Source organism: Pseudonaja textilis, chromosome 2, assembly GCF_049901715.1.
Source record: "Pseudonaja textilis isolate UNSWEBS1 chromosome 2, rPseTex1.2, whole genome shotgun sequence".
Classification (NCBI taxonomy): domain Eukaryota; kingdom Metazoa; phylum Chordata; class Lepidosauria; order Squamata; family Elapidae; genus Pseudonaja; species Pseudonaja textilis.
Genome location: NC_141991.1, coordinates 192,795,886 through 192,804,330, shown reverse-complemented (window position 1 = coordinate 192,804,330; position 8,445 = coordinate 192,795,886). Strand labels below are relative to the sequence as shown.

The following is an 8,445-nucleotide window of genomic DNA, read 5'->3' as shown; positions in this document are numbered from 1 at the left end:
GTCCCCACCATGATATGAAAGTATAATATTAGTGCGGCCCGCAGGGGGAATGAACCTCTGAAGGAAGTCCTGCCCGCCGTTCCTCGTCGTGGCTTCTTCTCCACCCTGAACTTTAACAAGTCCAAGTACAGGTCCAGACTTACTGAAGATCATCTTCAAGCCATACTGAGGGTCTCAAGTGCCTCCTCTCTCAAGCCAAATGTGGCTCAGATATGTGAGAGGAAGCGTTGTCAAGTCTTTGGCAGCAAGGAGTAAGCTGGAGAAGCCATGTTCTGAGGAACTGTTCATGATCTTCATTCAATGTTCCATTCATGTGTTTAGGACAGTTCATGTATTGGAGAAATCATTAACTGTTTATGACATTTGAGGATATTTTTTTAACAACGTTTTTTGTGGAATCCCTCATGCGGCCCAGCCTCACCCAGACTCTGCCTCCAGCGGCCCCCAGGTAAATTGAGTTTGAGACCCCTGATTTAGATAGACACACATATATAAGTATATATTTGGAAAACTACTATGTTACCAATACTTGTTGCAGTCAATAGAAAGTTTGCAAAACCTGACTATCCCTCTGATTCCTTCTAATGAGGCAGAGCTGAGCTGCTGTTTAAAGTCCATTCTGTAAATTGCCCTCTGAAAACAGCTCAGCAGCCTTGCAAAACAAACTCTGCCTCTGCCTTGGTGAGATGTGTATACTGACATGATGCAATGGGCTTGTAACTCCAATTTCTTGGGAAATACCAAAAATTGTTCGGAGTGGAATTTGTGTCTGAATGTACAAGGGTTTGAATAGCTTCTGAAATAACAGAGACAGAGACTTCAAAAGGAGTTAAGAAAACACACAGCTCTACATTTCTGGTTTTCCTCCATCACTGTCCAACTGCATGGTCACATGGTGACATGAGGTTTTATCTCAGGAGGATTTTCTGTGCACAGAAAAGGAAGCACTAAAACGAACAGGAATGTTGCTCCTTGCATATTGAATTAGGATGACACAGATAACCAATGAAAACACTGTTTGCTTCATATCTTTGTTTACATGTCAGTTCCAGAGAACAAGATGCCATACAATGTTTTTTTATCAAATCAAATGCACTCAGCTCTTGTCAGTAAGCAAATAGAAGTCTGCCTAGAAGATTCACATAGCTGGTAATGAAGTTCTCTGAAGCAGAGTCAAATAGTAGCAAACTAATATAGGCACTGATTTTATCAGTAGAAAGATATAATGAACTATTGAACTGAATGCTCCAGTATACCATGATTCACACATCCTTTACTCTTTCTCTACTTTTTTATTCATTTTGTTTTGAAAACAAAACAAAACCTGCCCCAACTAAGTAACTTTTTGGCAAATGCTGATGTGGTCATGCACTGAACAGGTCCGTACCGCCTTTAAACTACACACTAACAGAAAAATAATTTGTGAATCAGACCCGATTTCAAGGATAAACTCATAAAGTAAATGAATCATCCACTCAAAAATATATTTCCAAAAGCCAAACAAGTCACTAACTTCAAGGCAGACTCAATTGTTAAATACATATTGCCTAATAGTCCTTAATTTTTTAAGAATGCCTGATACATTAAATTATTATTTTGAAAGTGGAAAAAATAGAAATAAGTATTTCAGCAGAAATGCCCTCACATATAAATGTAGCACTGCAACATTTTTATGGAAGAAATCATTTAAGTCACTACATCTTATTTATTTGAAAGATACATGTAGAGACTCATGTGAAATCAGTCTTTGATAAAGAGATCTACAATCACTAGTAATGGCACATTACATCGCTTTGCAGTGACCATGTCATTCCCAATACTTATCAAGATCTACAGTGCCTGGTGATCACAACTTAGAGCTGACACACATGCATTTTCTCTTAAAACCTCTGACATATGTAGGACATCAGGCATTGTTTGGGGACTTATTCTCTTTTCCTTACAGAAAGATCAAAGAAGTGAGGAAAGGCCCTGACAAAATTTCTCTTTCTCATCAACCATTTTGCAACAAAAGTCATATCCCATTCCTTCTCCAATTTTTTTTTAAAAATCAATGACAAATCATGATGGGTTTTTGGTTAGCTTTTTCCGCTTAGCAACAATGGTGGGTCCCTATTCAAAGATCGAGACATTGTGTTGATAGATAAAGAAGTCACAGATATCTGAAGCTTTCTCTTTTATCCTTTTGTTCTGCCCTGTACATGTTTTTGTTGTTGTTGTTGTTGTTATGTCTGCATTCCCTGCTAGACTATTGAGCCATCGTTACGATGTAGAAGAAAGAATTCTGAACCAGGTTCAAACTCTGGAAACAATTATTAAAAGAAAAAAAAAAGACTGTTAGTAATGTGGTTGATGATATGGCCTCGTGCTTGACTTTTTTTTCATACTGTTTGAATAAGTTGCTTTGTGGAGTCCTGAACAATCTACCACAAAACATTCGAGGAACCTTCAGTTACTATGAAAAGTTTGGCTTTTTGTTCCCACACTGCTGTGGGCATATATATGCTGGATTTCACTCTTTATGGATTCATTTGGAATAAACTATATTTAAATAAGCATGGCTGTTTTTTGTTTCACAAATAATTGAGGGCATTATCAAGACCATTTTGCTTGCAAATATATTCTGCTAACAGTCCAGCTGCTTCTCAGAAATATGTCTTGCTAATTTTAGTGGCATTTACTATGTAGTTAGTGTGTACAAAATTGCAATTAACAGCCCTATGTGGAAATGACTTCACCTCATACAACACAAGAGAAATTATGGTCTGGTTTGCAAGGTTAGTTCTGGAGAAAAGTAATTTTAAGAATCTTTGGGTAATTTTCAACTCAATCTTCTTTTTAAAAGCATTACAGATACTTTCAGATTAAAAACATAATTGCTCACCTTCTCTAAATGCCCAAGTATATAATTCCCATTTACAGTAAATAACTGTAAGTTGGTCTTAGCACTGATTCTTTAATTTTAAACTTTTCTGTACCTCTCACAGGCACCTACAAAACACAGGAAGAAACAAAATTGTGGTTTTACTTGATAAATTATAATGCTGTTTATTTAGTTACACAGTCTATTTTAGACACCTCCAGCAATGAAGAATACACCATTTTCCAGGAAAGTCTGTTCAACTAAGCGCTTACGTGAATGGAAAAATTCTTGATATTCTTGATTTTCCTATCTAATGGGACAGTTCTGGCCCATCTTTTATATATGCTCTTCAGATAGTTGAAGATTGCTATCATGCCTTCCTAAATCTTCTCTTTTCCAAGCTAAACATACGCAATGCCTTCAACATCAGGGCTCTTTATTTTCTCTTCTGAACACACTCCAGTTTATTAATATGTTTGATTGACAGGTATCACACAGGGAAGAAGAAAACCATCTGAAATCAAATATGGGAAGAAAAAAGTTTATTTTGTGATTTTTCTGCCACTATTTCCTTGTCCTGCCATATGCAAAATATCTGCCTTTTTCCACAAACTTGAAAAAAAGTTTGTGCAGCTCTTGAAGAGTATAGCAGAGGTACATAAATATATACCATACAGGAAAAACTATTTGAGTTTTCTAATAAACAACTTTTGAAAGAGTTTTCCCTAAAATGGTCTTAAAATGTTTAAATAAAACACATTGATAATTGATGGGGATATGAGGGAGTTAGTTGGTAGTGCTAAGCCAATTATAGTATTAGATAACTATTTCAGGATTTCTTTAAAACCAAAAAGATAGACCTGATTTAGATTTAGAAATGTATATTCCATGTTCTGTGAACGTATGCCCACAGCTAGGAGCAGTGACAATTTTTAATCTTTTATTTTTAGCTCTGAAATTATAAATGCCTCAATGAAAAATTATAGGCCAAATTATGAAGCTGGAATAAAACAAGAATTAGATGTGACCTAACTAGCTTTCAAAATTACATTCCAAGGATGGATGGATGGATGGATGGATGGACGGACAGACAGATACATATTGTCTGCCTAGCATCTGTGCAATCCGAAATCACCACACAATTTATTTCTGATTTCCTTAGAATTTTATTCTGTCATTTCCTAGCTTCATTTTAATTTTTTAATACATGTTTATTCCAAAGCTAAGCAGATATTTAGTGGTTTGGATCCAACATTCTGCTGACAGAAGGTCCTTTCAGGGGGAGGCTAGACAGCCATCTGCTGGAGTCCTTTCATTTGCATTTCTCCAATGAACCATTGCGAGTTAGACTCAAGTATTCTATTTTTCTGACTCGATGGCTCCATCAGAAAGATTTTACTACACAAAGGTATCCCACTAATGGGTTTTCCATTCCTCCTGAACTTTCTTGGGAATTACAGACTGGAGGTTCTTTCAGGAAATAGCAGGTATGGGAAAGAGGAAGTGTAGAAATCATCTTCCCTTTAATATGTTGGTAAGTGTCTTAAGAAGAATGCCTATGTTGGAACCCAACATGTATTTTTAAAACTTTAGTTTTGTAGGATATTTAGTTGTTGTTTTTAAAGTTAAGCTAAAGCAGAAACATAATTTGAACCTCCACAGAAATAATTGTCCGCCTCTTATGGTTTACTATTGACCAACAGGAAAGGTCTATACAACTCTGTACTATTAAAACAACTGTTCTGCAACCCAGCTCAGCAAATATCTTTATAATATTTATATATTTGCACCTGATAAAAAAACATCTATTCTAAACCTTTATGAAGGTTCTGAATAATTATCAAAGACCTTGATCCAATGTTCCAATGACGACAATGACTTACATTTTAATTCCTTCTTTCCATTTAAATGGCACTCATATCAGTTCAGAAATATTGTTTTGCCTATTGAGATTCCTATTAAGCTGAAACAAAATTAGAAAACAAAAAACTGCCAAGGCCCATACAGCTGTTGTGAGGTGCTCACATAAGAAAGGTAAGTTTTCACACATTTCCTTTTCAGAGATCAGCTGTAATTTCTTCCTACAGAGCTGTCATCTGGCATTCTTACATGTCACAGGTTAATAACGCTACTGATTGCTCTTTGGCACATTTGGAATAACTGCTGACAGCATCCAAGCTTTAAAATGTCACCAACGGGGCTGGCATTTCTTTCCTTGTTTTGAAAGCATGGCTTGATAGATGGAATATGACTCAGAGAAATTAAAGACAATGTAGGTTCATTATCTCATCCATTTCATCTTTCTGCCAGATCAAAAACATTCCTTCCAGATTATTCCCTAATGCTTGTCTAGACCATTTTTAAAGACCTTGGAGAGGAGCAACCATCATTTTCTTGGCAGTCTTCTCTACAGCTTTAATGGATATTACTATTATACAGCTCTTCCTTACTACAGTGTCAGTGTGGTGCTTCAAAACTCCTAAGTAGTGCTGTCACACACAGTACTGATCTTCATGTCTTGGCTGTGGAATGTGTTATGACTGATGTCATTGTGGTGACATAGTCAAAATGCTGTAGGTCCATATTCAAAAAGCTTCACGAAAAAGCCCATCCTTTTAGCAATAAATATTGTGCTCACTAGGCCTGACACAGAACATTAAATGCAAACATTGAAAAAGAATGCTTACTCACCTGCTTTTTTGCAGATGAAATGTGCATCTGTATCTATGTCAAGTGAGTACGAATATGAAAGATATTCAAAGCGCTTTGTTTTTAATTGTAGCTCATTTTACTTTTATTGTTTTGAGTAAACTGAGGGGAACTCTGCCCTGATTCAAGGTGATCTAATTAAAAATGTCTTTAAAATGTGTGCTGTTTAAGACATAGGTAGGCTGATGACAAAGTATTGTGGAACTATGAACATTAATATATTTTAACATTCATAGCACCACAATACTTTGGCTTTGTCATGTACTTAATGCTTTAAATATCACACATATTTTTAAGACAACTTTCCAGAAGAGTTTGTCAATTAAGATCCTTAAGAAAGATGGCACTCTTCTCAATACAAGATGGTTTCCCTATAAAGATGGTGGGGGGGGGGGACAATTCAAATAATAAAAATTGCAAATGGAGCCCTGACCATAGTAAACGTCAAAGATAGCAGAGGTTTTTGCAAATGCAAGGGGTAGGGAGGAAGGGGAGGCTTCCTTTATTTAGACAGTAAGAGCCACAATGGTTTTTTGATTAAAGAGTTGGAATGATTCAATTTTCTCATCAGCTATAGAAGCTGAGTAACTTTAAGCTAATTGTTTTCTTTCTGACCAACCTATCACACAGGGTTCCTGTTATGGGGAAAAGAGGAACAAGCACAGTGTTTATTGCCTTGAGTTTCTGCACAGAGGGAAGGATATATATTTAGTAAAAAAAATAGTATGGGCTCTACCACCAAGAAGATGTGCCTCCAGGCTCCCACCCTCATAACCTCATAAATGAGAAATACAGGAAGCAGTTCCTCTTGGGATGAAAATCTTGTGTGAGTTGGTTTTGGATAAGAAAGGAGATCTTGCAAGTCATGTAGTTTTTGAAGTGTGGGAAAAAATATCCATCTGGTTCATTTCCAAGCTGGGAGAAAGGCACTGGAGACAAAATGGAGGTTGGAGGCTGACTGGAAAGAGGGTCCATTTATCGATGAACAAGATCACATGGATTCTGGTTCTGGTGCAGCTGACCACATGGAGTTGACAGTGAGGGGTTTTTATACCTTCTCTTGGCCTTTGAACTTGAACTCCCTGTTCCTGAGTAAGAACATGTATTCTATTGACTGTTGTAGGAGTCATAGCTGGCTCTGTATGTTGTCTGAGGTAAGTTTGGTTGAAGTTTGGAGGAGGATGTAATGTTTATTTATTTATATTTATTTATTTGTCAAGCAAGACTTCCTTTGGCAGCTAGGATGCTGTGCTTTGAATCAATTGCAGTTTCCAAATTGCCTTCAAATGTGGCTTCAAGTAAAGAGGGCTGCACTAGTCTAACATAAAATAGTAACCTATATAATAAGCATACTTACCTTTGCATAAAGAAACAATGCAGAGTAATGTCAAAATTATTAGTCATAAATGTCTTGAGATGTTGCATTCATTCCATCCTTAGTTTTTGACTGTCCCAATAATTCACCCACATGCAGACCATCTTAATTGTGATTGCATCTCATCCCACTTGTACATGACAGTAAACAGTAGAGTGTCATGCTGTTTTTCCCCAAAATAGATTAAAAAAATGAATAATAGGCTTCAGAACCACAAGTCAGTTTTAAGTTACTCAAACCATAGCCCCATACAACTACTCATATATGGAACAGATGGAATAGGTAACATTCATTTTCTTTTTATGCAACGATATGTAAAAAAAAACTTAACAAAAGATAAATATGTCATTTGGCATAGGAAAATAAAATGTGAATTCCAAGGATGTATATAGCTATTTTTCAAGAATTCAAACATCACAGCACTCATAAATATCAGTGTACCAGGTGAAATCAAGAACCTGGTGTTCAATCATATAAAACTGTCTCCCCAAAAAGAACAGAGCTGAATAAATACCTTTGGGGGAATCAGGGATAAATTCCAAGTAATATATGAAACAAGCAACTAACCAAAATTGATCGTTCTGTACCTATTGATGGATGATACTGCAATGAATTTAAAAGTTCATATATTTTTTCAAACAGGCCAACCTGATCCTAACTTTTTACAAGGTTTGGAACAGCATCCCTCCTAGTGAGACTCAAAGACATAAAGACCTTTAGTATGTTCTCCTGGATGAGTGTTTTCTTGGCACTTACGTGCTCATACTTTGCTGTTTTGGATTGTAAGATGTTATTTTGTATATAATGTCTAATGTGAACTCCAGGCCCATATGTGCAGAGTTCCAGATAGCTACTTTATTATGTTCTGCCTCTAATGCAGGAATTTCCCAGTCTGACATATTCCTGGGAACAATTAGAGGAACCAAGGAATTTGGGGAGGGGGGGTGTCCTAGCTTTTTTGCAGTTGCAGTGACTCCAGGCTAGCTCTGTACTTGATCCTTCCTCCCTACCAGGCTGGATGCTTCTCAACAGCATTTCTTTTTTATTCTTTGAATGTTTTTGTTTGTATTGTTGTTATTGCTGATGTATGCCACACTGGATGGGAAGGCTATATAAATAAAATAAATAAATTCAGCAAATAAGCAAGTTGTGCTGAAATATAAGCAAAGCAGTCTGCTTCCAAAATTGAACACATAAGATAGTATTTAATAATTTACTGCATTACTGTGTTGCAATTCATATTATGTTAATGGAAAGTCAGATATTATCTATGATCAGCAGAAAGTAGGCATTGTAAGTTGTAGCTTAATCCATAGAATCATTCGTTCAAAAATCACCCTTATTAAGGCATTTTGTATTACACTTTTTGCACAGAGAACCATCTTCTAAATTTCTAAAATATCAATTAGCAGATGAATTTATTTTTTCTCCATGCACTCCAACATTTTCACATTGGCTGGCATTGTATTCAAGAAAATATTAAAACTGCCTGGATAGC

At 36.2% G+C, this 8,445-nt stretch overlaps 1 long non-coding RNA gene across 1 annotated transcript; it reads right to left on the bottom strand.

The window, feature by feature from the left end:
• Positions 1-2,216: 2,216 nt before the first annotated feature.
• Positions 2,217-3,450, bottom strand: LOC148127297 (uncharacterized). Its single transcript, XR_015741489.1, has 3 exons — positions 3,136-3,450; positions 2,885-2,991; positions 2,217-2,302 (listed from the first exon to the last, which is right to left on the bottom strand). It is a non-coding gene; the product is annotated as an uncharacterized LOC148127297 (long non-coding RNA).
• Between the last annotated feature and the right edge of the window lie 4,995 nt (positions 3,451-8,445).